Here is a 25,133-nt window from a genome sequence, read left to right as displayed (position 1 = left end):
CAAACTAAATGAGCTGCCCACAGGTTCTGGCAGCCACAATGAGCCCTTTGGTGTGAGAGCTCAGACCTGCCCCTGTCCCAGAGGGAGGGGGGTCATCTGTGATGGGCTTGGACCACTGACCTATCAGCTCCTAACTCCCAGTAACTCTGTTATCAGCGCCTGTGAGTGTAATTTAAACCCTAAGAGAAGCCACACTGGGCTAGACCACAGGTCTACCTAGCTTTGTGTTTTGTCCTCTGACAGTAGCCAATACCAGGTGCCCTAAGAGTTACTCAAGAAGGCACCACTGGGAGTTGAACCCTGGATCTCCTGTTTACAAGACAGGTGCTTTAGCCAGCTAAGCCATGGTGCCTGCCTGTGGCTAAAACACAGTCTCTGCCCACACCTGATTCCCTGCCATCCCCAGTGAGGCCTGAAAAGCTTTGCTTGTGTTTGGATTCTGCAAAGCAGAGGAGCAGGTGAGGTTTTCCTTGCAAGGTAGGGGTGTGTGTGTGTGTGTGTGTGTGTGTGTGTGTGTGTGTGAATCTTTGGCCAGGTCTGCACTACAAAGTTATTTCAGCATCATTGTATTGCTCAGGTGTGTGAAAAACACACAACGCTCCCTCGGTCAGCAGCTTGTGGCTGGTGCACACACTGCAATGCCACGTCTGGCGACAAAATTGCCCTGTTTTGGTGACAAAATAAAACCACCTTGATGAGAGGCCTAGAGCTTTGTGCAGCAAACTTAAAGTGACAAATTTTCAGTGTAAATGCTGCTGGTCATTATATCACCATAACTGGCCTCCATCAGTATCCCATAATGCCCGCCGTGAACTCGCCTGTCCTACGTTCCTGCTACAGAGGCTGGGCCCCTCCCCTTTCATAGCTCCAGAAAGTTCTGACAGCTGAGCTGCTATCTACACCGGGATTAGGTTTATAGAACTGCATTGCCAGCCTAAGTAATGTAATTACACCAACCTAATTTTGTAGCGTAGACCTGTCCAAAGAATCACACACACACCTTGGGAGCAAAACGTCACCTGCTCCTCTGCTTTACAGAATCCAAACACGAGCAACACTTGTCAGGGCTCAGTGGGGATTGGCAGAGAGTCAGGTGTGGGCAAACATGATGTTTTCAGTAACAGCAGGTACCATGGCTTAGCTGGTTAAAGCACCTGTTTCGTAAACAGAAGATCCTGGGTTCAACTCCCAGTGGTACCTTTGGGGGTGGCTTTTGGGGCACCTGGTATTGGCTACTGTCAAAAGACAAGTTTCAGAGCTAGATGGACTCCTACGCTGCCTCTTTCTCCAAGACACTGATCTCTGCCCTCTCTCCACCCTTACGGTCATTACAAAGTGGCAAGGCAGAGCTCTCCCATTTTTAAAAGTCCTGGGGTGTTGTTCCCCCCTGTTCAGGCACCCCTGGGGCCCTGCACTTCACACAGCTCTCCCTGATTTCAGCTGTTAGTGAGGGAGCCTCACTGCTAGCGCAGACTGGGCAGTTTCTTGCATGAGAGACACTGTCCCAAAGCAGGACTAATGCTTAGAGCTGGTTATCAGTGATTTCAGATCTGTTGGTCTGCAGCAAGACTCTCCATTGAGTCTTAACCAGCTCTGTTATTACACAGGGAAGAACAAAAGGGTCAAATGGGGCCTGGAACCCTTAAGAAGAATCCACCCCACCAAGTACCAACACTTGTCGCTACCTGCTCTCAACCCCACTGAGAATGTTTTGGGGTCACCCCTCACCTGTATCAACCTAGGGGGTCTCAGAAAATGCTAACTAACAGGTGCTCCAGTGGCATAATTGGTTAGTGGCCAGTACTTACTTAGGGCAGTGCTGAGAGGAGCTATGCTGAGGTTGTGAGTTCAAGCCTCACCTAAAGCACTAGTCTTCATTAGCCAAATGGCATCACCCCCTCATTTGGCCCTTTGGGATGTAGAATTCCAGCCGTGGGACACTGAGGAGGAGTCAGAAATGCCCCCTTCACTTATTACCTCCTCTCCAGAGCACAGGTGAGAATCCACAATCCTTTCTCCCACACCAGCCCCTGTGCCAGGATCCCTCAAGCAGAGCCTGGAGTCCTGCCCCTGGCGTCTGTACTATTGACAAAGACTAAGTGACGAGGACAAAACACTCAAATCCCGCCTGGTGCAGGGAGCCAGGTTTGTTCTTCAAATTCTGTCGTTGGTACATTTCCAGGCCTGGGAATGTCCCACAACAGCATTTAATGGGAAGCTGCCTGCAGAACAGTGACACTGCACAGAGCTCCTGTGGAGGAGGGGTGGGAATTAGTAACATTTTGAGGATCGTTTGGGAAATGAGCCTTTGCTGACAAGGTTTGTCTCTGTTCATATTTCACCTTCAGGTGTTATGTTGAGGGATCTTTAGTATATTTTTGTGAGGTTAATAACTATCTCCTCAACTTTATTTACTCAACTTACAAATTGGTGTCACCTGATTTTTGCATCTCCCTGTGACAATACAACTGACACGTGTGGCTTTCTACAGGGGGTCATGATGTTAAAGTTGGGGAATTCAGTCTCTGTACTTCTGGGGGTGGGGGTGTTGCTTTTTTATAGCTGCCTCACGGCCAGGCTCACCGGGCTGTTAGCTGCACCCACTGTCCTTGCCAGGGGCCCCTGCTGAACCCTGGGCGGCTGCACTGCAGTGCTGGAGTGACTCTGCAGGGGGAGAAGCTGCTGAGGAGCAATGTAGAGCAGGTGCAGGAAGGAGATGAGGTCACTATTCACATTCTGAACTGCACAATTTTCCAAATTTGGGACTAGATGAATAGATTCATAGACTTAAGGTCAGAAGGGACCATTATGATCATCTAGTCTGACCTCCTGCACAACGCAGGCCACAGAATCTCACTCACCCACTCCTGTAACAAACCCCTAACCTATGTCTGAGTTATTGAAGTCCTCAAATCGTGGCTTAAAGACCTCAAGGTGCAGGGAATCCTCCAGCAAGTGACCCGAGCCCCATGCTGCAGAGGAAGGCGAATGTCTGAGAACAATTCTAGGGGAAGGTGAATGCAGAGCAATGACACTGGAGATGCCCAGACCTCCAGTGGGGGCAGCGTGGAAATTAATAATGGGAAGATCATTTGCAAAATTATTCGTCACCAACAAGATTTGTCTCTGTTCCTATTTCACGCTGTGGTGTTAGTTAGAGGAATCAGGACAGATTTTTACTATATTGATTAAACACTATAATAACAGCAACAACAGTGCAGAGCTTGCGTAGTTGGCAGGATTTGAACCTGCGCAGGGAGACCCCCAATGGATTTCTAGTCCATCGCCTTAACCACTCGGCCACAACTACTTGATGTACATTTCATTACATGATGATTCTGTTCTCACAGAATTGTCACTTTAAATTCTTTGCTCAGACCAGCTTCCCCAGCACACTCACGGCTGCATTAGTGTAAGTGTGTCCTTGGCTGAACAGCGAGAATTCCTGCCCATTTCCCTTCCGGTTGGAGCAGGATGGGAGAGTGTTTGTGTGAACGACATTGCTGTAGATTGTTGTTCATTCCCCACTCTGACAATTCAGCCAGTCCCTTTCCTAGTCAAATCTCCAGCACATCGTTCCAATAGCAGGGGGCAGGATTTCTCTGGGGCACTGAGGGCTGGTGCGTGAACTCAGCCTTGCATTCCACCCTTGATGATTCATGGACTAACAACAGCAGCAGAAAGAAAGAGCCGAGCCAATATCTCCCTGGCAGGGATGCAGGTGCCACGTCCCCTCTGTCTGACCGTCGCCATTGCAGGAGAGAAGGGTTCACTGGTCACTCCCTTGGCCCCACCTGCTGCCCCCAGGTGCTCCCCCCCAGGGGCCCTGTCAGTGCAGCGGAGCTGAGCAGCATCTGCCTGCTCGCTCCAGTGGCTGCCGGCCCCTCCGCATGGCAGGGCAGGGTGGGTCTGTGCCTCCGCGCGCTACCCCCACCCTGAGCCCCTGCAGCCAATGGGACACTGCGGGGGTGATGCCTGGGGGCAGCAGCACATGGAAACCCCCCAGCCTGCCCCACCTTGGAGCCCCAGGTAAGCGCCATACTCCTGACTCCCTCCCAGAGTCTGCACCTCAGTCCACACACACCTGCCCCCAACTCCCTCCCACAGCCTGCGCCCTCTCCCTCCACACACCCCCTCCCGCCCGCCCCAATCTCCCCCCCAGAGCCTGCACCCCCACCCCTCCTCCTGTTCCCCCTACCCCCTGCCCCAGCCCAGAGCCTGCACCCAGCACCCAAACTCCCAGAGCCATAACAAGGAATTTTTGTGCCCGAGGCAAGGGCCGGCTCCAGGCTCTTTGGCGGCAGGTCCCTGAATCTCTGTCGGAGGGAAGGACCTGCCGCTGAATTGCCACCGCTGCTTCATTCATCCTTCAGTGGCAATTTCGCAGCGGGTCCCTGAGTCCCACTCGGAGAGAAGGACCCACTGCCGACTTGCTGCCAAAGAAGCAGCAGCAGTAGAGCTGCCACCGAAGTGCCGCTGATCGCAGAGCTGCGCCCCTCCACTTTGCACGCCCGAGGCAAGTGCCTCACTCGCCTCGCCCTTGTTACAGCGCTGCAAACTCCATCCCAGAGTCTGCCCCCCAGAACCCCTCCCCCACCCAAACTCCCTCCCAGAGACCAGCCTCTCACCCCTTCTGCACCCAAACTCCCCCCAGATCCTGCACCCCTCCTGCACCCCAATCCCCAGCCCCAGCCCAGGGTCTGCACCCTAGATCTCCTTCCCCCACACAAACTCCCTCCCAGAGCCTTAGGCAGGTGAGGGGCAGAGTTTTGGGGGGCAGGTTCTGGGCAGCATGAGTGACATTATTGGCCCACTGGGAGGACTGGCACCGGCCCTAAGGTAAATTGAGGTTGAGACCCTGCTTTAAGGGATTGGAGCAATGTTGGAGAGACTGACGGGCAGGGAGCTGGGGAGCCGTGTGTGCTCCAAGGAGAGTTGTTGTTGTGCTCTGGTGACACAGAGTGGGGGTGGGGAGTTTGTAAGCTGTGGTGTTTGTATAGAGATAAAGTTTACTAACCCCCAGGTTAAAAACTGTTCCTGCTCTGGGCTATACATGACACTCTCTGTTGTGAGGGTAGGTCAGTGGGTGAATGTTTCCCTGCAGGATAATAGGTTTGTAGTTCCAATTCAAGTGATTCCTTTAAAAACTTTTTCGAATGAAAATCAATTTCAGACCCATCTCCAGTATGTTCAGGAGTTTGCTGAAGGGGGGCAGGGGGCTTGAAATGAATTTAAACACTCAGCATTTTCCTGTGCAAATGAATAAAGACCTAGCAGAGCTGTCCAGCAGCTGAAATCAGTTCCAGTCCTCGGCGTCTCTAAGAGGGACACTCAGTAGCTAAGGCATGTGGGACACCTCTGTGGTGAGGACAGGTGAAAAAATGCTGGATTCAATGAAAGCTGAGCCCATAGGAGGGGAAGGTGAACGGCAGCACCACACAGGGTCATAACACTCAGACACGGGGCTTCACTGTCACTGCCCCTGTGTTTTCCATTATTTCTATCCTAAGGAACACACCCTCCCCCTCCCCCACACACTGTCACACACAACCTTCTCCCCTTGAGCCCCATCCCACCCCTCCCCCTCTCCCCCACACACGCCATGGGACACAGCCTGTCCGTGACTCACCCAGATGGGGGCTTGTCTCTGCATCTCCCCAGCAGGGGAGCAGAGAGCCAAAAGGGCCACAGGGGACCAATGGAGCTAGGCAGGGATAGAAAAGACTTCCCCTCCCTTCCCAAGAGTCCCGTTAATCTCACCCATGGGACGTTCCAGCACCGGGTGGGCTCAAAGCACCAACCTTCCCCTGAGCAACAGAAGGGGGAACCAGCTCTATCACATGGAAGGAGGCTCCCCACCTCTGCTGCTGCCATCCTGCAGCCTTTAATATGGATTTGTTTTAGCTAATGCAACCCCTGACCCCTCTAATCCATCCATGAAATACAGATACAAACTCCTACATGTGGGCTCCAGTGGTGCAATGGGTTAGTGCCCAGTGCTTATGGAGCACTGCTGAGTGGGCTGAAGTTGAGTTCAAACCTCCCCTAAAGTGCTAATTTTCTTTAAGCAAATAGCTTCTCCCAATCATTTTGCCCTGCAGAAAATACAATTCTGGCTCAGAAGACACCGAGGTCCCCTTGCTTTACAGAGAGCAGGGCAGATTCCACAGATCTACCAGCCTCTGCTCTCCACCAGCCACCTGTGTCAGGAGGGGTCAGGCAGAGCCCAGAGCACTGCCCCCAACTCCCCCTCAATCTTTGCTCCCCAAACCACCTGTGTGCTCACCCTCTTCGCTGTGAGACTCAAACCCTGCCTGGCTTTCTGTATGTCGGTGTGGTTTTTGTCTGTCTCATTGATGTGCATGTGGGTCCTGTGTGATTTTGGTGGATGCCTTGCATAGTTTTGTGTGCGTGAGTGTGTGTATGATTTTTGCATGAATATTGTTTTTTGCTAAGTATTCTTTTGTTATGTGGGTTTTGTGCATTCTTGTTGTGGGCTTTTGCTGTACTTTTTGGTGTGGATTTGTTCTTTCTATGTTTTGTGTGGCTTTCCCTTATGTGTATATGGCTCTGTGTGCTGTTTGGTTTTTGTTTATGTCTGTGTGGGTCTGTGCAGTGTGTGATGTTCTCATTCTCTCTGTGTGGGTTTGTCTCTCTGTTTGTATCTTCATGTGTAAATTCACTGGAACTTTTCAAACTCTCCACAGCTTTGCCAATTTTCACCAGGAATTTTTCTCCATTAACAAATTCTCACTTGTTCCCTACCAGTTGGTGACCATTGCCCCAGGGGCCTGTCAGTCTCCGGGTCCTGATTTCCCATTGACCCTTCCCCCTTCTATTGGGACTGGGAACTAGCCAACCAAAAACCCCACTAAGTTTTAGTAAAGGGCCAACAGTCCCTTACACAAGCCAGCCCTGTGAGGGTCACCAATGTGCAGAGAAGGCAGCACAAGCTGCTCTCATGGTGTAATACACAGGGCTCTGAATCCTGCAATCTGAGTTCAAATCTCAGGGGGACCTTGTGTTAGCTGGTGGTAAAGATCTGGTGCTCAAAGTGCTTTCCTGTTTCCAGCTATATAAGAGTGAGTCATTACCCTTCTGCTAGGTGACTCCTCCCCACTGGAGCCAGGTCTGTGGTTGGGGTCCAGAAGTGGCTGTGGTTGGGATTCTCACTGCTTCACCTGATGCCCACAAGTTTGGTGCTTGTGGCCACACTTTTCCTCTTACCTACATGGCACTTGAACAAAGTGGTGCCAGGGCCAGGCTTGATAGGCAGGAGGGAGGCAGAGTCCCAGGCTGGAGCCCAGCACCTCTCCTCCTCTGGGCACCTGGAGCAGAGGCGGCTGGTGCTGACAGCTCCAAGGGAAGGCTTAAAAGCCACAGAACAACTGAGGGCAGGGCCAGAGGAGGGGAGAACCATGCCTATGTGTGGCCAGCAGACAGCCACAGAGACACCCGGCCAGCCTGCTCCCTGCCATGCCAAACACCCACTGAAGGCCACCCGCAGACCAGCATGCGAGGCGGCTGCTGATGCTCTGTGGCCAACATCACAAGATGGTAGGAAAGCAGGGCCAGCCCCCCTGGTGGGGCCTCTGACCGTTCCCACTCAAGGTGCTCACTTTTGCAGTGGGGCAGGAGACTTTACCCCAAGAGGCTTTTCCCCAGCTAGTGAGAAGCAGAGAAACATCCAGGCTCCAAAGGCGCTATGTAGCAACCCCCCTCAAGCACATGGACAGACGGAAACTGCTCCATACACTTGTCCGGGCAGCCAGCCATTTTCTTTGGCAAGTCAGGAAGGGCAAAGGTGAGACTGGAAGCACCTGGGGCTCATGCCCCAGCCTTTGTGATGCCCAACCCCCAACTCCTTCCTGGGGCTCTAGCTGAAGCCAGAGCATTGGCCTGAGCGGCCAAGAAGAGGTTCCAGATTTGAAAGGAGCAGGACTTGCAGCACAAAGATAAAACTGCACAAGCACAACGGGACTTGACCTCTCAAGTTCTTGATTCAAAGTCAGACACCTTATCCGTTAAGCCATGTGGATGCCTACTTCATGCACTTTGTTGGAAAAGGTGGACACTGTGTTTCTTGGGTCATCTATTGAGGGAGGGCGAGACGCTGGGCACAAGAAGTCGAGTTCCCAGCGAGATGTGAAATGTAATTTTATGGAGCCAGGTGCAGGACTTTGGCAGGGAGGCTCAGGCATGGGGTATTGTGGTGCAGCGGACGGACCGGCTGTCTAGGTGTGGAGATTTAGTCGCACTGAGGCACAGGAGGGAGGAGGAGGAATCCTGCTGACAGGCAGTGGCTGTGCAGAAAAAGAGGAGGGGTTTCTGGGACTTTTTTTGCCTCTCTTTGGCCTGCCTGCTCACTCTTGTGGTGAACCGTAACAATGGTTTTCAACAAGCCCAGGTAGCTCAGTTGGTAGAGCATCAGGCTCTTAATCTGAGGGCCCAGGGTTCAAGCACCTGTTTGGGTGCTCAGCTTTTAAGTTGCCTTGTGTGCCAGGAACCAAATTCTGTTTACAGCCACATGCAGATACCCAGAAGCTGTGGCCATTTCCTGGAAAGGTTCCTTTCCTTGGCAATCAGGAGAGAGGCCACATCCACAGGAGCAGGTGTAGAAAGTGCAGTCTCCGGCTGCCAGGAAGCGCTGTGCCAACATAGCGTTCTCTACAATGGCACTTAGATCGGGATAATTTACATGGCTCAGCAGCCCCAGTTCCAGCCCCTCTGCCCAGGCAGCTCCCCCAGCCTGACACACACACCCAGCCCCTGCACCCGCCCCACCCCAGGGCTCCTCAGCCCAGAGGGGAGCCCCCCGGCTGAGTGGGGAATCAGAACCCCCCGGAATTACCCTGGGACCAGCATGATCTGCCTCCGCCCTGCCCTGCTCCGCATGTATTCGGAGTGAGTCAGTTTCCCTGTCCCAACATGTGTCCTGCCCTGTGTCTCTTCTCCTCCCCAGCTCCCTCCAAACCACCCCATTTCCCCTGCACCCTGGGCTGGGTCTCTGCCACCCCCCCATCTCCCCTCCTGCCCCCAATATCTCCCTGCCCCTACGGGTCTATAGGGCTAGATCCCTCCCTCCCCCCTTCTCCTCTCATTTCCTGCCTCTGGGGGTTTAAGGAGATGTGTCTCTCCTCCCTCCATCCCCTCTCCTGCCCCCCCATATCCCACTGCCTCTAGGGGTCTATGGGGCTGGGTCTCTCCCCCTATCTCCCCCCATCCCCTCATCCCCTTCCCCAATATCTCCCTGCCCCAGGCTGTGATGTGCTATGACGTGTGCTGGGGCTGTGATGTGTGCTGGGGCCAGGGCCGGCTCCAGGGTTTTTGCCACCCCAAGCGGCAGGAAAAAAAAAATCTATGATCACAATCGGCGACAGCTCCACTGCACCGCTTTCTTCTTCGGCAGCAATTCGGTGGCAGGTCCTTTCCTCCAAGAGGGACCGAGGGACCCACTGCCGAATTGCTGCCAAAGACCCCGATGTGCCGCCCCTTCCCCTTGGCCGCCCCAAGCACCTGCTTGCTGAGCTGGTGCCTGGAGCCAGCCCTGGCTGGGGCTGTGACCTGCTGTGACCTGCTCACTCCCCCAGAGCAACTCACTCACTTGAAACCAGCAGGACAGAATGGGTCACATGTCCATGGGCGGGGCTATGCAGATGAGCAGTGTCTGGCGGCAGGACGGGGAGCAGCGAGAGGAACCGAAGGAGCCCGGCGGAGTCACAGTCCTTCGGGGAGGAGTTTGAATCATAAGTCCAAAGTGGGAGAACAACTCTCCCCACTTGTGCTCAGTCTCCTCTAGGGGGCTGGGCTGGGATCTCTAGGGAGGGGAGCCCAGGAAAAAACAGTCTCCCCTATGGAACCCAGGAGTCCTGGCTCCCAGTCCCCCTGCTCTAGACCCTCTCCACTTCTGAGCCAGGAATAGAACCCAGGGGTCCTGGTGCCCAGCCCCCGCCCTGCTCTGACCACTAGACCCCACTCCCCTCCCAGGGTGGTGCATGGTCACTGGGTCTGTGTCCCAGCTCTGCTAAGGGCCGTGACTGATTTTCCCAAAGTGCTTCCTTCTGAATCCAGCACATCTGCCCCCCCCCCCACGCCCGGTCGCTGCCCACCCCCGTGTGGGGGCACCAGCACTGTGCCGGGTCGTGATGGGAAATTGTCCAAGCTGGCCCAGGAGAGACGCGTGTGTCCCTGCTGCCCCCTGCTGGTGGGGCTGAGCACTACTCTGTGTGTGTGTGTGTGTGTGTGCGTCTGTGACACTGTTTGTATCAGTGGGCTAACCAGTAGGCAATGGCTTTGCAGGATTTTGTATTCTGCAGCAAGTCTCTCTCTCTCTCTCGCTCACACACACAGGGACTCACACAATCCCAAGAACACTCACACACAACACACCCAGAGGGACATGCTAGCGAACCCCCAAAGAGAGAAACAATCACACCCCCAGCCGCACTCACATGTGCCAAGGCCTGTGGAACTCACTGCCACTGGACGGCTACCAATGAGAATGATCCCCTCATGCTGGATCATCTGCTTGGCTCCCCACTCCCTCTCGGGGTGCGCTGTGCATCGTGGCTGGGGATTGTGCAATGGCCCAGCACCAGGCAATGCAGAACAGACACCACATGCCCTGCCCCACCTCATCTGAGCTGCTCTCCAGGTGCATTGGAGCCCAGCCCCCCGCACCTGGGCCCTCCTGCCCCACAGGGGGTGAGCTGCAGCCTCTGCCACACTTCACAGAGGGGAGAAGGGTCAGGCCAGCCAGCCATTGTAAGATGGGTAAATCACCATCGGGGTTGATGGTATGGGGGCTGTGACATACGGAGAAACGGTTGTCATGCCGGCAGAGGGCAGCTGAGCATTCGCACACCCATACACACACACCAGTGCAAACAGACATGAACACATGCATGAATCCCGCCCCACCCCCACACAATTGCTACTCTACACAAACACCCACACAAATCCAGCCAACACCAACACACGCCTGGGAGCCAGGGGAGGCGAGCAGGCTGGGGCCGGGTCACTCCACTTCCCACAGGAAGTAGCCAGCCCCCCCCCCCCCCCGGAGGCCTGGGCCCAGCCCCCCCCAGCTTCCCCCCATCGAGGCCCGCGGCCCCACCCTGCCCAGCTCCCCTGGCTCCCAAGCTTGGGGGAGGGGGAACCGCCCCACAGCACTTGCTGGCGGTGTGGCTGGGAGCCAGGGAATGGACCAGGCTGGGGCTGGGTCACTCCACTTACCATGCAGTGAGTACAGGGGGGGGGGGGGGCTGGGGCAGAGCAGGGGCAGGGGCCATGGGGAAGAGCCGGGCAGCCCCCCCAGCAGCAGCTCCCCACCCCAGCTCACCTCCGCTCCCCCTTCTCCCCTGAGCACGCCGGCGCCGCTCCCCTACTCCCGCCACCCAGGCTGGTGGTGCCAATCAGCTGGTTAGTGCGGCAAGCCAGGGACGGGCGGAGAATCAGAGTGGGGGCGGCGTGCTCAGGGGAGAAGACGGAGCAGAGGTGAGCAGGGACAGGGAGCGGTGCCCCGGCACACCCCCCCCCCATTTACTTGCTGCGGGCAGCCCACCCCCCGCACCTCCCAGCCCCTGCCCCAGCTCACCTCCACTCCCCGTCCTCCCCTAAATGAGTTTATTGGTGCCCCCAAGCACTTGGCACCCTGGGCGGCCGACTAGTTCGCCTAGTGGTTGCACCGGCCCTGGCCACTGCCTGTCAGCAGGATTCCTCTTCCTCCTCCTCAGGGAGACTAAATCTCTGCACCTAGACAGCCGGCCTGTCCGCTGCACCCCAATCCCCCATGCCTGAGCCTCCCTGCCAAAGCCCTGCACCTGGCTCCAGAGGATTAAGTCTCACGTGTCGCTGGGAACTCAACTTCTTGTGCCCAGAGAGTCTCGCCCCCCCTCAGTAGCTGACCTGAGAAACACAGTGTCTGCAAAAGCAGCAAAGAGTCGTGTGGCACCTTATAGACTAACAGACGTATTGGAGCATGAGCTTTCGTGGGTGAATCCCCACAGTGTCGGCCTTTTCCAAAGAAGTGCCTGGAGGGCCTTTTTCTGTGTGACCATGTGGCCTAATAGATAAGGCGTCTGACTTCAGATTAGGCGATTGAGGGTTCAAGGCCCTTCGTGGTTGTGCTTGTGCGGTTTTACCTTTGTGCTGCAAGTCCTGCTCCCTTCAGGGCTGGAACCTCTTCTTGGCCGCTCAGGCCAATGCTCTGGCTTCAGCTAGAGCCCCGAGAAGGAGTTGGGGTTTGGGTGTCACAAAGGCTGGGGCATGAGCCCCAGGTGCTTCCAGTCTCTCCTTTGCCCTTCCTGACTTGCCAAAGAAAATGGGCGGCTGCCCGGGCTAGCGTGTGGAGCAGTTTCCCTCTTCCAAGTGTGCGCCTGTCCCTGTGCTGGAGGGTACTTGCTAAATAGCACCTTGGGAGCCTGGGTGTTTCTCTGCTTCTCGCCAGCTGGGGAAAAGCCTCTTGGGGTAAAATCTCCTGCCCCACTGCCAAAGTGAGCACCTTGAGTGGGAACAGTGAGAGGCCCCACCAGGGGGGCTGGCCCTGCTTTCCTACCATCTTCTGTTGTTGGCCACAGAGCATCAGCAGCCGCCCCACATGCTGATCTGTGGGTGGCCTTCAGTGGGGTTTGGCATGGCAGGGAGCAGGCTGACTGGGTGTTTTTGTGCCCATCTGAAGGCCACACATAGGCATGGTCCTGGTCTCCTCTGGCCCTGACCTCAGTTGCTCTGTGGCTTTTAAGCCTTCCCTTGGAGCTGTCAGCACCAGCTGCCTCTGCTCTAGGTGCCCAGAGGAGGAGAGGGGCTGGGCTCCAGCCTGGGAAGCCTGGCCCTGGCCCTGCTTCCTTTAAATGCCACGTGGGCAAGAGGAAGAGCTGCAGCTACAGGGACCAAAGTTGTGGACATCAGGTGAAGCAGCAAGAAACCCAACATCAGGTCAACCCGCAGGAATCTCTAGCCAGACTGTTAAGGTCTAGGACCCCAACCTATAGCGGCCAGCTGGACCAGAGACCTATCTCCAATGGGCACCAGTGACCCAGGAGGAGGAGAAAAAACATCACTCTAGTTCAGCCAGGGAGAGAGTAACAAAGCACCTTGAGCTCCAAGGCTTTGCAGCAAACCAACATATGCCCAAGAGGTCCCACTGAGATTTGAACTCAGATTCCAGGATTCAAAGTCCTGAGTGCTGCCCATTACACCATGGGACCCGCTACTGTTTCATTTTCTAGACCCCTGTGACTCTCAGCTGGCTGCTTTGCACTCTGCACTTATTGCTTCCCACCAGCAGCTTCCTCTCGCAGGACTCTCTCTCCTCCTCCAGCGACTATAGTCCTGCACTACCGTATCCGTGGGTCCTGCCCTGAGTCCCTGCATCCCCCTGCTTTGTCTCCATTCCCTGCAGGCTGCAAAAATGTCAGGGGAGGCCGCCCCTCCCTTCACTCAGTGCTCCTGCTCATGTTGGCCAGCTGCAGCCTCATCTCCTGGAACTCGGGCAGCTGTCACTTGATCCAGTCATACAGTCACATGCTGACTGGCTCCCCAGCCTGGATGCTCTTGTGGAAATCCCACAGGCAAGTGCTGTGGCACTGTTGGTTTCTTTAATGTTGTGGTGTTTGCACGACTGCCAGAACTCCTCCCTCACTGACTCCCACCAATCCCCCTGGTTGCCACAGAACCCTCTGATGCTTTCCCGTTCTGCCAACACCGCCAGGCCTCGCCCCCCTGCTCCTTTATCTTGCAAGCTCTGGATCTTCAGCTTCACTATCCTCTGCCCTGGGTCAGGGACAGGGGCGGGTCCAGGCACCAGTGCAGCAAGCTGCGGGGGGGTGGCCTGCCGGTCGCTGTGAGGGTGGCAGTCAGGCTGCCTTTGGCAGCCTGCCTGCAGGAGGTCCCCTGGTAATGCGGATTAGGCGGCATGCCTGCGGGAGCTCTGCCAGTGCCCCAGCTGCAGCAGCAATTCGGTGGTGGTACGCTGAAGGCACAGGACCGGCAGACCTGCCACAGGCATGCCGCTGAATCTGTGTTACCAGAGGACCTCCCGCAGGCATGCCGCCGAATCCGCCTTACCAGAGGACCTCCCGCAGGCATGCCGCTGAATCCGCGTTACCAGAGGACCTCCCGCAGGCATGCCGCCGAATCCGCCTTACCAGAGGACCTCCGGCAGGTGTTGGGATAGATCTGTATTACATTATATACTAATGTTAGATGTGTAGAAAGTGTGACTAGAAAGGAGCAGTGTGACAGTGCTGTCTGTGGGAGCCAGCTGAGGTCACTCAATCAGGGTGAACTGCAAACAGAACGGGGCAGACAAACCCCAAACGCTGGTGGTTATTCCAATACTTAGATTTACCAACCAGCACAAAACAGCTTCTGTAGCACCTCACTGGTCACTTAGAATCCAAACCACGCAGTTCCCTTATAGTGCCCAGCCTCAGGCCTCTGTCCAGACACACATGTCAGATATGATGATGATTCCTGAAAATCTGATCTCATTATATAAAAGAAAAGGTTCTTCCAATCTCAAAGGATCAGCCACACACCCAGGTTCAATTATAACTTAGATCTTACCCAAAATACATGCTACAGCCAATTCTTATTAACTAAGCTAAAATTTATTAAAAAAGAAAAGAGAGAGAGTTTTGGTTAAAAGATCAATATACAGACAGACTTGAATTCAATTCTTGAGGTTCAGATGCACAGCAGAGATGAGCTTGTAGTTGCCAAAAGTCCTTTTAGAAATAGTCCAGAGGTGATAGTCCAATGTCCATATTCAGGGTGACTCCAGTCATTGACTCGGGATCTCAATCCTTATGGTTTAAGGTTTCCCCCTCTTAAATCCCAAAGCAGTTCTGAGATGAAGCAGGATCATGTCCCAGGGTTCTTATATATTTCCAGCAGCCTTTCAGCCTGAGAAAACAATAGGCTTAACTCTTTCTCCCAAACATCCTGGCAATTAGCACAGGGTAATTTATCCATTAACAGTTCAGATCCAGGTTAGCACAACCTTCAAAGAGACACAGAGACAATAATACTATTTCACTCAATTATGATCATAAATGTTAATATTCCTTTTCTGATCTTTGAATTAAAACTACAGCAATAGACAAGACTTGTTTGCTGACATCACAAGCCCTGAGCAAACATCTCCCCTTCTACCTCTAACAATGCAGACTTGCATTTCAAAGCTCTAGTCATTTACAGATCTTCCTAACCAGTCCTTAAGGTTCACCCATGGGGCAGGTCAGTGGGTGAGGTGAGTTAATTAACTCTTTCTGGCCCTGTCACCTTTCAATGAAATATTATATTACACTCATAACATCACAGGTCAGGAATAGGATAGCAGGGGCTGCGGGTCGGGAGTGAGGGGCACCGTCAGAGCTGGAGGGAGTGCAGGGGGCTGCGGGTCGGGAGTGAGGGGCACCGTCAGAGCTGGAGGGAGCGCAGGGGGCTGCAGGTCGGGAGTGAGGGGCACCAGCAGAACTGTGAGTCTGGAGGTCAGGGCTGGGATAGCAGGGGCTGTGGGTCGGGAGTGAGGGGCACCGTCAGAGCTGGAGGGAGCGCACCAACACCTTCAGCTGGCACCTTTGCAGGGGAGGGCCCAGGCCATCTGTTGCCTGGAGACAGGGTGTCGGACATTCTCTGTGCAGACAGCATCACACAGTCCCTCTCGGGCTCTACAATAATCACACCCCCTTATCCCACCATCTAGAGCCTTGAGAAATGCATAGGGGAAACTGAGGCACACAGACAGTATTCAGAGAAAACATTAAGCACATTCCCACTTCGTAACACCTGTATACGACCAGTTACATACTTTGAAGGGTGTAAAATAATCAAATATTGTGCTAAATACAATGATACTCCAAACTGACCACCAAATTTAAGTTGCATGTTTTTCCCCTCAGGTGAGGGTTCTGGGGTGGGGCTGGGGATGAGGGGTTCACAGTGCAGGAGCATGCTCGGTGCTGGGGGTGCAGGCTTTGGGGTGGGGCAGGGCTGAGGATGAGGAACTTGGGGTGCAGACAGGCTGCCCCAGGGCTAGGGCCAGAGAGGACTCCCCCCCACCACCACTGGCAGCAGCAAGCTCCAGGAGGGACCCTCCTGCCCCACGGCACACACACTCTGCACATGCTCCTAGAGCCCCTCTCAGGTCCAGAAAGCTCACTCCCTCCCTATGATGGGTACTGGGGGGGGGGGGGGACGGGTTGCCATCACAGGTGGCCTTCCATGTTGCTGCCCCTCACCATAACTTCACTGTGGATGGGGGATGGGGCTGCCCCTTGCCCAGCATGGGGCAGAAGTGGGGTCTTCAGGGTGGTGGCTATGGCAGGGGGGGAGCAGGGTGTCATAAAATTCACCCAAGCCCCAGCTGCTTAGATCTAGGAAGCCTCCCTCTCCCATCCCCCCTGTGGCGGGTGGGTTGGTGGGTGCTGGGGGAGGGGGCATTGCCTTCCCATGTGGCTTCCTGCCTCCCCTGTGCAGCCTGCTGTGTCTCACTGGGGGTAGGGGATGGGGCTTCTCCATCCCCAGTGTGGGGCAGGAGTGGGGGGGGGGCTGCAGGGTGGTGGCTGGGGGACAGGGAGAGCAAGTTGTCACAAAATACACCCAAGCCCCAGCTGCTCAGGTAGGTCTATGAACCCCCTCCCCCATCTCCCCTGTGGTGGGGAGGGGCACTGCCTTCACATGTGGCTTCCTGCCTCCCTGACCCCTGCTGCAGCCTGCTGCCCCTCACCACAGCCTCACTGGGGACGGTGGGAGGATGGGGCTGCCCTTCCCAGCATTGGGCAGGAGTGGGGGCTGGGGCGGGGCCAGGGGGGAATCATAGGGTCAAACACTCACGGAAGCCCCAGCAGCTGCTAAGGTGAGTGATGTCCGTCTCCTGGCCTGAAGTCCCCTTCGTGTCTCCTCAAGGTAGGGGCAGGGGAGGGGAGGGCTGCCAAGCACGGCACGGCTCCCTCCACTCCCCTCCCGCTCCTGAGGTGCTACAGCACCAGCAGCTTGCACTGCTGTTATGCTGTAGCCCTTAGGCGGCGGCAGCAGCAGCAGCAAGGGAGAGAGATGCGCTGCGCACTCTTTACGTTCAGGCAGGGAAGCTCCAGGGCGGGGAGCGGGGGGAAGCTCCAGCCCTGGCGGCGGCGGCGGGGGAAATGAGAGGCGGGGGCGCTCCAAGCAGGGGAGAAACCTAGCTCCAAATATTGGTGGAGCAGAGCCCCTGACGGTGCATATTCCTGGGGCTTTAGCCCCAGGAGCCCATATAAGTTGGTGCCCATGGCCTCCACGAGTGCCGCACTCTGACCAGCTGAACCAGGCAAGCCACGGGAAGCTTCTCAAGGTCTTCCCCTGGTGTGGGCTTGGATGCGAAAAGCACCTGGCCGTTCATCAGCTGTTGCAAGAAGTGTGCAGAGTAGTAGTAGCGATGGGGCTGTAGCTTTCCACAGCATCTCAATTTGGGCAGCTTTCCATTCCCCTTTTCTGTGTAATGTCCCTCCCATGGGTTTCACTTGCACAGCTGTACGACTCTGGCAGGGTGGCCATTTAGAAATCTTTTCCTTGCTTTTCGTTTTCGCCTGGCCCCAGCATTAGGACCGTTTGGGTGTTTCAGTGTGTGTGTTTTCCCATTTGGAGGCATTTGGAAGTTTGGAAGGGGAGACGAAAGAGGAGTCTTTTTCACAAGGAAGTTGGCTTTCTGCACAGGTAGGGCCCTTGGCCGTAAAGCTTAGCTCCGTCAGTGCGTCTGCATGGGGTTCCTCCAGTGCCTCAAGAGCCCGTGCTAAACTCTCGGTGTGGACGTTTGGCTTGCGCCAGTCAGAGTGCCGTGCCTGCGTCTTCCCAGGGCCGGCTCCCGTGAGGGGCGCATAACTTGGGAGGAAAGGGGTAGAAGAGAAAGCAAGTGAAGCTGACTTCGACTGGTGGTGCCCCTGGGCAGAGTGGTCCTCCTGCACCTTCCTGTCGGAGGGGTGGGCTCGAGTGTGGGCTTGGGGGGGGTCTGGCTGTGGGCGGTGGGAGGATGGTGTCCAGGGAAGTCCCAAAGGTCACCCTGCGCCAGCGGAGTGTGAAGCCTCTCCCCTAGGTTGGGGTGCCGAGGCTTGGGCTGGGGATCATGATCCGGCGTCGGGTCCATTTGGGTGGAGCTGGCGGCCGGCAAGAATTCGGGCCATCAGGTCAACCCTCTGTGGACAATGTGGGCGAGCCGGCAGGCCTGCGATTTTGGCTTCTCGGGCGGGCAGCTCAAGCCTGGCCTCCTATGAGCCTGGAAGGCAGCCGGCCGGGCTCACCCGTCTCCTCCCCGGGCCCAAGTTCCTTTCAGGCAGCAGGTGGAGCGAGGAGCCCAGGGAGGGGAGCCCAAGGAGGTGTCCCGAGCCTCGTCCTGCCCGGCGCCCAGCAGGGCTCTTGCCCGCTCCCGGCCCACCTGGTTTTGGCCTCTGCCACCCCTAGCAGTCAGCCAAAAGAGCAGAAGTCACCCTCTCCCTCCTGCAGTGGCCAGCATAGAGCTTGAACCCATGACCTTGGCGTTATTAGCACCACGCTCTAACCAGCTGAGCTAGCCGGCCTATGGAAAGCCCTCCCCTGCCTGACCCTTTTGGAAGGAGTCACCGGCTGGCGTGGGGAACGATGTGGCCTCCGTTATCGAATGGATGGATCAAGACGCCATCTGCCAAGGTAAGGGAATTAGCTCAAGTGGTAGAGCACTCGCTTCGCATGCGAGAGGCAGCGGGATCAATGCCCGCATTCTCCAGCGGCAAGGCAGCCACGGGACCTTCTCTTGCCCTTCCTTTAGAAGCCATGGACAGTCAGCCGGCTCAGCTTCTCCAGTGGCCTCCATCCTTCTCCCCGCTTGGCCTCCCAGAAAGCCAGCCCTTGCGGAGCACAAAGCTCTTCCTCCCCGGCCCTTCTCCCCCTTGCGCTGACTGGGAGGCTGGCAACAGCTGGGGGAAGTTAGCTCAAATGGAAGAGCATGGGAGAAGTAGTCAGACCCATACACACATTCTCCAGCCTGCTGGGCTCTGCTGTGCTGGGCTCTAGTGGGGGACCTGCACCTTTCTTTCTGAGCTCTCACTGGAGCACAACCCCTTTCCTCCTCCCTCCCTGCTAGTCTATGCCAAGCTCATTGGCCGGGAGGGAGAGCCACTCAAATACAGAATTACTCACATCCTAGGGGTCCATGAAGGGATTGAGGAGATGGGCGGGGTGGCATGCGATACCAGCTCAGCTGAGACCGTGAGACCTCGCAGCCTCCTGATCTCAGGCAGCATGGCAGCCGTGGAGCAGAGCAGAGCAGAGCACGCAGACAGCTTGGAGACAGTCAAAGCGGGGAAGGGCTGCGTTGGTCTGGAAGAGGGAGTCGGTGGCTGTCTATCCTGGCGGAGGCAGGGTCGTTTTGCTGTATGCTGGGCCAGGGGCCAGGGAGTCTGCTAGAGTTGCTGAGCTGGGCCTGCTCCTGGCTTTGCTTGGGTTAGAGGAAAGTGGTGAAGATAAGAACGGCCCTCCTGGGTGAGACCGATGGTCCATCTAGGCCACTATCACGTCTTCTGACAGTAACCGATGCCAGGCGCTTCAGAGGCAATGGCCAGAGCAGGCAATCGTCAAGTGATCTATCCCTGCGTTGTCTTCTGAAGTTTGGTGCTTGTTTCTGGGGCTAACTCTCAGCCCAGACACACTCCAGGGAGGGAGCGTTGGTGTTTGTGCCGAGGAGCGTGGCTGGGACTTGGACCCCCTTCCCCAGCTCTGGTTATTGCCCCCCCTCCCCATTTCAGGCTGTGTTCTGCTTAAGGCCACAGTGCCCTTGCCTTTTTTTGCCCGGTGCCTGAGAGTCAGGCCAGCTGTGGGGAATTAGCTCAAGCGGCAGAGCGCTCGCTTTGCATGCGAGAGGTAGTGGGGGACGCTGCCCGCATTCTCCGAGCCGGTCAACTAAGGGCTCCTGATGAGCGTGGTGGATGGGAGAGCCGGCCATCTGACTTTTGGCCTGGCTGCCCGTAACGGTCAGGCCGAAAAATCAAAAGCCATCCTCCCCAGGCCCACAGCCACCCAGGGGCTCCTCTGCACCAGGGCTGGCTTTAGGAAGTGCGGGGCTTGTACTCACCGGGTGGTGCTCCGAGTCTTCGGCAGCAGGTTCTTCACTCACTCCAGGTCTTTGGCGGCACTGAAGGACCCGACGCTGAAGTGCCGCCGAAGACCCAGAGCGCCGCCAGGTGAGTAAAAATTAAAAAGGCGCCTCTATCCAGGGAAGGGATTCTCACTGGACGTGGGGCCCTCTTAGGCGCGGGGCCCGATTCGGAGGAATTGGTGGAATAGGCCTAAAGCTGGCCCTGCTCTGCACCATCTTGCCTGAGCGAGTGGAAGTGGAGCCTGGAACTGAGCTGAGGCGCTGAGGGTTATTTGCTCTGCGCGCTTCACACGGAGGTAAAAACACGGGGCACAGATCTTTGAGCACAACCCCTGTCCTGAGGAATGGGGGGGGGGGGCTGCACAAAGAGAGACCAGCTCTCCCTGGCGGGGCTGCAGCAGCTCTTCACAGGGTCAGTGCCACTGGCAATTCGTACCAGAGTTTTGCCGGCCTCCTTTCCTGGCCTGGCTCCCCTCCCTTTAGGGAGACTGGCGGCCCCAAACTTCCCAGAAACCATCATAGCGAGGCCAACCTGAGCACAGACACCTGCTCAGCACCCTGGGGTGCAGCCCTGAACTCCGGCAATCAGCTACGCTCAGCTGCCCACCCAACAAGCATCACACGCAGGAGCCTTCGTGCCCCGCGTGTTCAGCTCCCTCCCAGCACCAGCTTTAAACTCCCCTGCTCAGTTCTAAGCTTTGGCCACACGGGGGCAGCCTGGAGCTCAGCCAACGCCTCCCGTTGCTGGTTGCGTTTCCCGCTCCTCGTGGCAGGTTCACACCCCGCAGGCAGATCTCTGAATCGGAGCCGAACCGTTCCCCAAATCCAGCGCTTTAGCAGCAGCTTTGCTAGGAAAGCGCTGACGTCCCCAAGTAACGTAAGAGCCAGAGCGCTGTGTCCAGGATCTCCTATTGGGCCCCTCACCGTGGTGTCTGTCAGGCGCAAGGAGAAACCAGGGAAATGTTTTCATGGCGTTTAAGGTCAGAAGGGGCCATTAGCTCAGCTAGTCTGACCGCCGAATAACACAGAATTACACCATGACACGTATTGATCCCACAGACCTTAGATAGATCAAAGCATTTCAGCCCTCAGGAAGGAGGCTAAACTGGGTACCAGAGGCAGCGAACAAGGGGCTCCCAAGGCAATGGCAGGGAACTGACGAGGTGAAATATGCCCCGATGATCCCAGCAGGCGACCCACCCCCATGCTGCAGAGGTGGGAGTTCCTGTTCCTCCTGCCCTTAAGAATCTCTGGTGTTAAGTGGGTCCCCCCAGTTCCCCAGATAAGAGTCCTCCATGTGATTTCCCTGGCTTCCCCTCCAGATAAGAACATTGTGTGGAGGGAGTGGGAGGAAGGTTGTCTGGCAGAGATGTAAAGGGGGACTGTGTCTCCCTGTCTGGCCCAGGCTCCTGGGAGGAAGTGATCTCAGTGTGTCTGGCTGTCTCCATTCCTCCCACCCATAAGAATCCCTGGTGTGTGGGTGCACCCTAGACCATTAAGGATCTCTGGGGGTGGGTGTCTCTCTCGCCCTAGTCAGGATCTCTGGGATGTGCCTGTATAAAAGGAGACTTTGACTCACCCAGGCTGGGCTGCCATCATGGAACAGACCAGGTCCTTCTGTGGAGGGTTTGTGTTCCTCCAAGGACGTGATCTCAGTGTGTGTGGGTGTCCCTGTCCCTTCAACCCTTAACAATCCCCGGTGTGTGGGTGCGCTGGGCCCCATTATAATACCCTCTGTCTTACTCCCCATGAGGGATCCATTTGATGTGGGTGTTCTCCACACTACCGGGGGTGTCTGGTGCCCCTGTCCCTCCTGGTTAATAGTGGAGTGTGTGGGTGTCTCCCCAGCTCGTTAAGGATCCGTGTTGTGCGGATGCCCCCGTTCTTCTCATTAAGAATGGTGCAATGGAGCATATGGGTGTGTCCCCCACCCCATGAACTAGCTCCCGTGTGTGGTTCCCCTGCCCCCATCCAGCCTCTGTGGTGTGTGGGTATCGCTGTTCCTCTTTTCAAGATCCGTGTGCAGGGGGGGTCCCTCCCCCCAAGTCAGAATCCCCAGCATGTGGGTGCTCCCATCCCCCCAGCCAGGCTCTGCGGGGGGTGTCTGTATAAAAAGAGACTGTGTCTCACTGTCTTGCCCAGGCTACACTGCAGGGGCTACTCACAGGGACAACCCCACTACTGATCGGCACAGGAGTTTTGACCTGCTCTGTTTCCGACCTGGGCCGGTTCACCCCTTCTTAGGCAACCTGGGGACCCCAAGCTTCCCCGGGATCACTATATTGATGCTGAACTTAGTGCGGACACCTGATCGGCACAGCCCCCTGCAGTCCAGAACTCCTGAGCTCAAGCGATCCACCAGCCTCAGCCTCCCCAGGAGCTGGGATCACAGGCACCAGCCACAGAGCCCGGCTTGCTTTGTAGCCTGGCACCTGGAGCTTTAAACTCTGCTTGTGAGCTCTGTGCCTTGGCCAGACGGGGACAGCCTGGAACTGGGAAATGCTCCTGCTTCCCCTGCCCCCGTCTCATGTCGAGCTGCAGGCGCCGCTGTCCTCCCAGGTAAGATCCCGGATGTTTCGTTGCCCCCATCCCCCGCCCAGGTGTCCGGGTACCTCTGCCCCCCATACAGAATCCTGGATGTGTGGGTGTCCGTCCCTCTGCAGAGGATCCCTGAGTGTGGATGCCCTTGTCCCCCCCTACAACATCCTGGGTGTGTGGGTGCCACTCTCCCCCCCAGTAGATCTCTGGTGGGTGGGTCCCCAGGGTGTGAGCGCTCCCATTCCCCGATACAGTCTGGGGGGGGGGTATAACTGGCTCTCCCTGTCCTGCCCAGGCAGTGCTACAGCAGCTGTTCACAGGGGCAGCAACCCCACTGTCACCCTGCAGCTTTAACCTGCTCCAGGGGTGACCTGCTTCACCCTCCTGTGGGAGCCCGGGGACCCCGAACTTCCCAGAGTCACCTGATTGATGCCGAGCTTAGCACAGACACCGGCTCAGCCTGGCAGGGTGCAGCCCTGACCCCTGACAAACAGCTTCCCTCCGCCTCCTGCTGCACAGCGAGGATCCCACGTGAGAGCCTTTGTGCCCCACGTGTCCAGCCAGGTCTGTTCCAGCTCCAGCTTTCAACTCTGCTTGTGAGCTCCCATCTCCGGCCACACGGGGGCAGCACTAACGGCCTCATCTAAATTTGACCCTTCAGACCGCAGATTATAACCCAGCGGGCAGATTATAGCCCAGGAAGCCAAATCCTTCCCCAAACTGACAGCTGAAGCAGAAGATCCCCTTGGAAAGATCAGGAATTTTGCCTTTAAAAACAAGGAAAATGTGCATTGTTCTCTTCTGTCTACAGCGAGAGATTGAAGAAACTCAATTGATTTCATTGACTGGAGGTTAAGAGGGGATTTAGTCTCTGATTTTAAATACACAGTTTTAAAAATTCCCAGAGGGGGGAATATCTGATTTTAAAGGGTTCTTTAATTCACCAGACAAAGGTTGAACACGACCCCCTTGGTTTGCAGTCAATAACACAAAACGCCAACTGGAAATTACCATTTTTTAACTGTGAGGCTAATTATCTAGTGGAACAAGTTCTGTGCAGGAATTGGTTAAATCCCCATCACTGCCCTGTGTGAATCAAGACCGCAGCTCTTGCTGCAAGACACCTGGTGTGTGAGTGTCCCTGTTCCCCCTTCAGAACCTCTGGTACATGGTGCTTCCCTCCTCCCAGTTCAAGATCCCCATCATGTGGGTGCTCCCATCCAGGATCTCCGGTGGGTGTCTCTGTCCCCCACCCCATGAACTAGCTCCAGTGTGTGGTTTCCCCTGCCTACCCCCATCCAGGATCTGTGGGTGTCTCTGTTCCCCTTTTCAAGATATGTGTTGCTTGGGTGCGTCCCTCACCCCAAGTCAGAATCCCCAGCATGTGGGTGCTCCCGTCACCCCCTGCAGGCTCTGCAGGGGGTGTCTGTATAAAAAGAGACCGTGTCTCACTGTCTTGCCCAGGCTATGCTGCAGGAACTATTCACAGGTGCGATCCCACTACTGATCAGCAGGGGAGTTTTGACCTGCTCCATTTCTGACCTGGGCCGGTTCACCCCTCCTTAGGCAACCTGGGGACCCCAAGCTTCCCCAGGATCACCATATTGCTGCTGAACTTAGTGTGGACACCTGATCGGCACAGCCCCCTGCAGCCCAGAACTCCTGAGCTCAAGCGATCCACCAGCCTCAGCCTCCCCAGGCGCTGGGATCACAGGCACCAGCCACAGGGCCCGGCTTGTTTTGAAGATTGGCAGCTGGAGCTTTAAACTCTGCTTGTGAGCTCTGTGCCTTGGCCAGATGGGGACAGCCTGGAACTGGGAAATGCTCCTGCTCCCCCCGCCCCCATCTCATGTCGAGCTGCAGGCGCCGCTGTCCTCCCAGGTAAGATCCCGGATGTTTCGGTGCCCCCCATCCCCTGTCCAGGAGCCCAGGTGTCCGGGTACCTCTGCCCCCCATAGAGAATCTTGGATGTGTGGGTGTCCGTCTCTCTGCAGAGGATCCCGGAGTGTGGATGCCCTTGTCCCCCCCTACAAGATCCTGAGTGTGTGGGTGCCACTCTCCCCACCTAGAAGATCTCGGGTGCGTGGGTGGGTGCCCCTGTTTGCCCTTACAGCATCCCTGGTGCACGGGGGCCTCCCTCCGTCCCAAATCAGGGGCCCCAGGGTGTGAGCGCTCCCATCCCCCGATACAGGCTGGGGCGGGGGAGGGGTATAACTGGGTCTCCTGTCCTGCCCAGGCGGTGCTACAGCAGCTGTTCACAGGGGCAGCAACCCCACTGTCACCCTGCAGCTTTAACCTGCTCCAGGGGTGACCCATGCGGGTCAGGAGTGAGGGGCACCAGCAGAGCTGAGAGTCTGGAGGTCAGGACTGGGATAGCAGGGGCTGCGGGTCGGGAGTGAGGGGCACCGTCAGAGCTGGTTGACGCCTAAGGGGCTGCGGGACGGGAGTGAGGGGCACCAGCAGCGCAGTAACTGGGGAGCTCAGCGAGGAA

General features: G+C 56.4%; 6 non-coding genes across 6 annotated transcripts; 2 read left to right on the top strand and 4 right to left on the bottom strand.

Moving 5' to 3' along the window:
* Nucleotides 1-278: 278 nt before the first annotated feature.
* Nucleotides 279-352, bottom strand: TRNAT-UGU. The gene has a single exon. It is a non-coding gene; the product is annotated as a tRNA-Thr (tRNA).
* Nucleotides 353-1,126: 774 nt separating this feature from the next.
* On the top strand, nucleotides 1,127-1,200 carry TRNAT-CGU. The gene has a single exon. It is a non-coding gene; the product is annotated as a tRNA-Thr (tRNA).
* Nucleotides 1,201-3,227: 2,027 nt separating this feature from the next.
* On the bottom strand, nucleotides 3,228-3,310 carry TRNAS-AGA. Its single transcript has one exon. It is a non-coding gene; the product is annotated as a tRNA-Ser (tRNA).
* Nucleotides 3,311-8,401: 5,091 nt separating this feature from the next.
* On the top strand, nucleotides 8,402-8,474 carry TRNAK-CUU. The gene has a single exon. It is a non-coding gene; the product is annotated as a tRNA-Lys (tRNA).
* A 4,662-nt stretch (nucleotides 8,475-13,136) lies between these two features.
* Nucleotides 13,137-13,208, bottom strand: TRNAQ-UUG. The gene has a single exon. It is a non-coding gene; the product is annotated as a tRNA-Gln (tRNA).
* Nucleotides 13,209-18,477: 5,269 nt separating this feature from the next.
* On the bottom strand, nucleotides 18,478-18,551 carry TRNAI-AAU. Its single transcript has one exon. It is a non-coding gene; the product is annotated as a tRNA-Ile (tRNA).
* Between the last annotated feature and the right edge of the window lie 6,582 nt (nucleotides 18,552-25,133).

The sequence above is a fragment of the Mauremys reevesii genome, linkage group 12, assembly GCF_016161935.1.
Source record: "Mauremys reevesii isolate NIE-2019 linkage group 12, ASM1616193v1, whole genome shotgun sequence".
Taxonomy (NCBI): domain Eukaryota; kingdom Metazoa; phylum Chordata; order Testudines; family Geoemydidae; genus Mauremys; species Mauremys reevesii.
Note: the sequence above shows the minus strand (reverse complement) of the source record. Positions and strands in the feature narration are given on the sequence as shown.